Genomic DNA, 7,305 nt, shown 5'->3' with positions numbered 1-7,305 from the left:
GTTAGGGATGAATTTACTTCCTATCGTCATTGTGATGCAACAAAGAAAGACACATTTTCTAAAACCAAAACAGCTTCGAATTCCCAATTCTCATCACTCCAATAATCCTTTTGAATGTCTTTTTTTAATGATTTCATCTGTTTAAAAGTTTTAAATTAAATAATTTTCCTGTCTTATCAATTACTATCATTCTTTCCTTTTGCTTCCCTTTTTTCACTTGTTGGAAAAAAATAGCTTTTGGCCCCTACTACATCATAAAGGGTGCTAGCAAGCCACCATTTAGGGTTTGGATTAATTTCTTGCATCAACTAAAGAGATTTATAGGTTGTGAATAAATGAATGAGAAATCACGACGACTGATAACACGAATCGTGCTTCTTATACATTCACTTTCACAAAAAAGAAATTCATAAGTTTCATAAACTAATATTTACGATTCAAATGCAACATCGCTGTATCGGAGTTTCTTTTGCATTTGTTGTGTGTCTTAACTCTTATTGTAGTAGGTTCCATTTATTCTATTTTACGTTTCAAAGAAGTTTTTGATTGGTTTTCAGACTTTTGGGTGAATATTAATTGTATATTTCAGCTCCACTAGTTAACTAGCTAGATGATTTTAAAATGAAAGGACAAATCAAAACTTTTCTAAGGCTTAGGCTGGTAAGGTTTCTTGGGGTATGTTTGTCGTGAAGGAAAATGTGTGGTAAGCAAAAAATATTATTTTAAAAATATTTGTATATAATTCAAATTAAATATAAAAGGGGCATCAAAAAATATTATTTGTATATTATTTCCACTAGGAGTGTCATTTTCTTAATTTATTATTAAGAAATTTGTTTTTCGAAAGTACAATAAATTTCAAAAAATTGACCAACTAAGACACCCTTAGTCTACTGATAAGATCAAAACGCCGCGCAACAGCATCAAAGTTAAATTTATGTACGTAATAAAGATTTTATTTGTGATATTTTCTACATTGTAGTTCCATTTTATGTGGCCCTATATTTACTTGTTAGTCTAAGGCTGCATTTATTTTTTTTAAGATTCAGACATCTGAATCTGAATGATTAAGATGTTGTCTCTAGATCTTAAAATTGAATGATTAAGATTGTTTGTTTTTCAATATCTGAATGTGCAAAAAAATTTATTTGTATATATAATAAAATAAAAAAAATATAACTCAAATAAAAAACTAATTATATATAAGAAACGTATGTAATTTAATACAACAAAATTATATTATTTGATTGAAAAAAAAATATTTATGTTTGTTAGTGATAGTGAAGATGGTTTATAATGGTGGTTGCGGTGACAATAATTGATGTTAGTGATTAGTCATATTAGTGGTGATAGTTGTGATGGTTGGTATTATAGTGATGTTATGATGGTGGCGATTGATGGGGGTGGGGATGGTTGTGATGTGACGTTGCTTGATGTTAGTAGTTGGAGAGGTGTATATTGTGATGGATGGAAAATGAATGCATGATGGTTGACGATGTGTTGATGCTACTTGGAGATGTTATTAGTTATGATGGTGGAGATGGTTGTTAGTAGAAATAAATTGTAGCGATGATAGTGATTAAAGTGATGGTAGAGGTGGCGTTACTAGTGGCAATGCTGATGGCCGCCAAAGAATGTGTGGAGGTTGTGGTGTATTAGTGGTCGCAGTTAGCGGTGGTGCTAGTTGTGATAGATGAGTTGGTCGATAGTAGGGATTGATCAGTAGTGGTTGATGATGGTGGTGCTGTTGACGGCGATGGCGGCGGTAAATATAATCAGAATAATAGAGGTAGTAGGTGTAGCAGCAGTTGACAATAATGGTTGGTAGCGATATTTGTTGTCGATGATGGTTGTGATGGTGGAGGTGGTTGGTGGTGGTGGGTGGTGGTTGACAATGATGGTGGTGGCAAAGGTGGTGACTGATAATTATAAAAAGAGTGGCGGTGAAGATTATCCAACACCAGAATACTTCTCCAGACCTATTAAGACTTGATTGTAGATCTGAATGATTAAGACCTATTCTGACCTATTAAAAGCTAAAATCTTAATAAAAAACAAACGCACTTAATGGTCTGAAGTCTGAACCATTCAGATTCAGACCTCCATTAAGTGCAAACAAATGATCCCTAAAGTCAAAGGAAAAAAAATTGTAATTTTAAATGTTTATGTCACCTTTAATGTCATATATACTTTTGTAGTCAGAAATTTCATACTATGTCTAATATCACATTTAACAAAATCTTTCTTTCTTTGTAAAGCTAAGTTCGTGCTGATCAGTTAACTGAAGCACACATTAGACCCCGATGACCTCTTATAGCTATGCCTCTGATCTTTGAAATACATATATATATATATATATATATATATATATAAACCAGCATTAAACTTTACTGATGTATCTTAAATTCGTGCTGAGTTGTAGTTTTAGAACAGACAATATCGTTAATGAGTTGAATTATTTCTTCTCAACTTTTTATTTAGTCTCCTTCTTACATCCTTTTAGGGTATTTCGAAAATAGTCTCTTTATTTTCTCGAGATAGTGTCAAGGTCAGCATACACTTTACCCTCCTCGGATCTTACTTGTGGAATTTTACTAAATACGTTGTTGCTCCTTTTTACATCCTTTTAAAGAGAAGCTAGTACGTTGAAATAGATCACTCGAATTTCACGTCAATTAGTCTCACAAAAGTGGAATTTGGAGATATATAATATATAGTACTATTATCATGGACATGTTTAACTATTCCACACTAGAATCGAGCGATGTACAGTTATTGTTGTGAACTTTTTAATTAAACTCTAACAATCTAGCTAGCTAGTTCTTCTTTTTCTCCATTCAACTTTTGTCTAACTTTGTACGTTACGTTACTTTTGAAACATTTCATGTCGTTGAAACCCTTTATTGAAATCACAAACCACGTACATTGATCATATATACGATGAGATTTTCTCTGATCGTAAATAAATTGTTGAATTAATTCCTTTGACATACAAGAAGCTAAGTTTCTCGTGCATTAGTAGGGTCGAGCGAGATTGAAAGACTACTTTAATCACAGGTAAAATCTCAAATATGAATTTCTACCTCCATCACTGTCTATACATATATATATATATGAGTACGTTCAACTTCAACTTCAACCCAAACAATAAATAAAATACAAACAAATAGTAAGCTCAACAAATTGATGTGACAGTGGAATTAGTTTTCATGATAATTATTAATCATCATAAGATTTAGCAGTACTTAGTACTAATAAATATGAGAATATTTAATTTGTTGAATGTCAATTTTGATTCTGATGGGATTTAAAGCAAATGATGGATAGGGAGTCAATTAGGCTTTGAGAAAATTAGATAGGGCCATTCGTTGCTGGGACAAAAAAAGGGAAAATTGCCCTAATGATCATCAAGTACAATGGACCACATAAGTGCTAATTTAATACTTTATATCATAGTTTTCTAGATAAATCAATCTTTGCCGACAAACTAAACTTCCTATTAAGTCCTTTCTTGACTTCTCTTTTTGCAACTTCTATTTGGTCTCTTCTTATTATTCAATTTTCGATATTTATAGTATTATAATCTAGTTAAATTCAAATTTATATTGTGAAGTCTCATATTGAAGAATAAAATATTTTTCTAATAAAGGCGGCTTCATATTTTTCTGAGATGGCCCTTTAGCAAAATAAATCAGCCCATCATCTGAGAGAGTAAATAGAATAATGTCGGACTTACAATCATCTGACTTTTTAACGACTAAATAACAATATAACTTAAACTCAAAATTTCTAATTTAAAAATGAAAAAGATACTTATTACACTGCTATAACCTTTGCTAACTTCATTAGTCCCACTTGCCTAGCTATTCAAAGAATAATGAATTTTTCTCACCATATTAAGCATATATAATTGCTTCTTTCAATTACCATCCGTTCAATGTTTTATGAGAAGTAAATACTAGGTGAAATAGTTTAGTGTACGAAAATTGATCCGAATATCACACAATTATAAAAAAAAATAAAAAAATACTTATCATTTTTGAAAACTAAAGAGGGAATAGATTGTTTTTAAGTTTTATCCTATCTATAATACATTAAATGTGGTCAAAAGAAAAAAAGTAGTAAAACGATATCAAGAAATTATAAATATAATTTGATTAAATTGTTTTAAAATTAATATTATATATAATAAGACCGTGCATGACAATAAATGCGAGAAGCAAATGAGATTGGAAGATACAAATACTGACTAATTCTTTTTCCAAAATTTGAGATCAAGGCAGAAAGTGACAACCACACACAAAAAAAAAAAAAAAAAAAAAAATTCCAACCAAGATAAAAGCTGGCTAGATCCTCATTTTATTAGAGTAATAATTTTTGTGGCTGTTCTTGAAGCCTTTACGATTGTTATTGCAAAGTTTCCAGAATTGTCTGGCTCTATTCAAATTTCGAACTAGCTATATGAATAAAATATACTATATTTTTATTTTTAATTAAAATTTTCAACTTCCCCTTTTAAAAATAAAAATAAAAGATCTTGCGAAAAGTATTTCCCCCCTTTTTATATGATACAAATTCGAACTAATCGAGATTCTAATAAAAATACCGGATAATAGCCAGAAAATAAAAAAGAATCAACTTTTATTCTTTAAAAAATAATCAAGAATTATACAGCTCATGGTCCAAATAAAACACAAACTTCAGTATGCAAGAAATAACAGTTTCATCCTGTCACTATTTTCTTGAAGAGCTGATTAATCCAAAAAGTAGGAGATTGGAATTTAAAGCTTCTATTTCAATCAATAAATTATATTATCTAGACTAAGAAACTTATTATTTAGGTACTAATTTAAAATAAAATAAGCTTGAAGAAGATGGTGTTTGTTTGAAAAAGTTCATGTAAATTCTAGGTATGGTATTTTAGTTTGTGGTACGTTTTGACTAATTAGGGTAACTTGATGAAAACTGTTTTGTTTTATTCAGTGGAAATGCCACAAGAGTAGAGGAAAATATGCATCTAGAATATACATTAATTTTCTAAATAAAATATCATTTTTTTTCAATTAGAAAGAAGAAAAAATTTCTTGCGAATTTGTAACTATTCCTCAAGGATAAAGTAATTTGGGCTCTAATTAAGGATGAAGCAATTAAAATGTCTTATCACCTTACTAGGAAAGTGATTTTATTTGTTTAGTGTGTAAAGAAATTTTACGGGTCGGGTATTAGACCGTATAAGAGATTTGTGGATAGAATAAATCGATCTTAATATTTTAACTATTTTTCTTAAAATATCATACGTCACATTATTAAAAAATTGTCTAGTAAAACAAGTGAGATTTGCTTTGGTGATTGAGCACCTCTATCATCAATTGATTGATTGAAGGTTGGTATCACGTACATTGAAAGATAAGTGAAAATAGTATCGATCCTTCTAATCAGATGGAGCGGGGGGAAAAAGTGTTTGAATAACTACACTTTCGGCTTAAGTACTGATTTTTGAGTAAAAATAACAATAGAGAAATGAAATTTTTATTTTTAAAACAATGTAATTTTAATCAAATATTTCCAATAGTTCAATAACAGTTTAAGCAATGAACTCATTTAAAAAAAAATTCAAGCTGCCACTTTCATTTGCTATTGCACCTTACACTAAAATTAACCGTAATTTGTGTTTGGATCTTTTTATTTTTCAAGTAAATATACATTCAAATTTAATCATGCACTCCTTTATTAGACAAATATCTAATAAGCTACTACTTCCAACTCTTGTTTATGGGAATCTAATATGGTATACTGTCTTTGGTAAGTAAGTTCTATGACAAAATCAACTACATACCTTAAACAATTGTGACAACATCCATTGACTATTGAATTTTTAATTCTTCTTCCATTTTTGCCCAACTAATGATCTAGATAGCAATATTCACTTCAAATTAACTTATTTTCCATTTTTGCCGATTTAATTAATATAGCTAACAATCACCTTGTCTGCACTATATATATCTGAATAGGAGTTGCAATGTTTTGTACAAGCTAACTACAAATCATAGTATAGTTTTATCATAGTCACCACTTATAAATACACTCTAAAGACATGGCTATGAGCAAGACTTCATACACTTTGTTTTCTTTGATGTTTGTGATTCTTCTCTCAATTGGTATGCCTTCTCTATTTTGTACATCGAATTGTCCCTTTCTTTTATTATTTTGTCACGATTTATGAACTTTTTTTTGTGTGAGCGCACCTTTAGGCATTACTAATTGACTCAATTTTTTGCTATGTCTAATAGGTTTGCAAAGTGTGGATGCTTTTGGCCCAGCATGTAAAACCAATCAGGACTGTGTAGTTTACTGCAACGTCCCCATTGCAAGAGGCACTGGAACATGTCTTGGTGGATATTGCACATGTGAAGCTTTCGAGAAACAAGAATCTAGCACCAATGCTAGAAAAATTTTACATAACTAGGAATAGGGATCCATGAACAAATTGTCTTTCGATTTTTATTTTGGTCCATGATGTGATGAGAAATTCGATTTTCGATATGTATCTTTGTTCTGTTTGAAGAAAAAAATAAATTGAAATTCGATGAAAAATTAGTGATTCATCAAAGTTGATTATCCATCGCCTTCTTAATTCTGATGTATTATTAAGTATATATGTTACTATTAAATATTTATACACACAACACACACACTATGTGCGATTAAATTTTCTTCTTTCATGTTAGTGAGCACACACTCGGGGTAAATTTAATTTTTGATACTCATTTTGTAAAGTCTATTAATATTACAAATAAAAACATGTTGCATTAGAATGGAACTATTAGATCAGAAACTTTTCAAGCTCAAATATTAGATTTCTTTAGCTAGAGATCAGCGTCTCGAAGATTTATTAGTTCAAATAAATTAATAAATATTTAATGTGCTCTTCAATCAAAGAAGTCATTGTATTGAAAGAGAAATTATGTACTTTTGGATTTTATATGCCCCGTGGTGAGAGCCTCTAAGGTAATTTTTGTTTTGAAAAAAAAAATAATCGAACTAAAGGTTTTCAATATATCATATTTTGTCTCAAGGACAAATATATACTTAGTATTAGATATATATCACGTTTAGTTGATAGTATTAATTAATCTCGAAATAAATTTATATCATCAACTAAACATGATATAAATTTAGTATCAAATTTTATCGTGAAATATTTCTTCTTATCTCACATACTAGACGACCCTTAGAATCATCAAAACTCCTTTCTTTATTTGCAGAGATAGCGTTCCCCTAGCCAAACAGAATTTTAAACCAAAC

At 30.0% G+C, this 7,305-nt stretch overlaps 1 long non-coding RNA gene across 1 annotated transcript; it reads left to right on the top strand.

The window, feature by feature from the left end:
* Nucleotides 1-5,912: 5,912 nt before the first annotated feature.
* On the top strand, nt 5,913-6,634 carry LOC124896041. The gene is made up of 2 exons (XR_007052426.1): nt 5,913-6,158; nt 6,291-6,634. It is a non-coding gene; the product is annotated as an uncharacterized LOC124896041 (long non-coding RNA).
* The last annotated feature ends 671 nt before the right edge of the window (nt 6,635-7,305 follow it).

The sequence above is a fragment of the Capsicum annuum genome, chromosome 2 (assembly GCF_002878395.1).
Source record: "Capsicum annuum cultivar UCD-10X-F1 chromosome 2, UCD10Xv1.1, whole genome shotgun sequence".
Classification (NCBI taxonomy): domain Eukaryota; kingdom Viridiplantae; phylum Streptophyta; class Magnoliopsida; order Solanales; family Solanaceae; genus Capsicum; species Capsicum annuum.
This window is presented reverse-complemented; position numbering and strand designations above follow the sequence as displayed.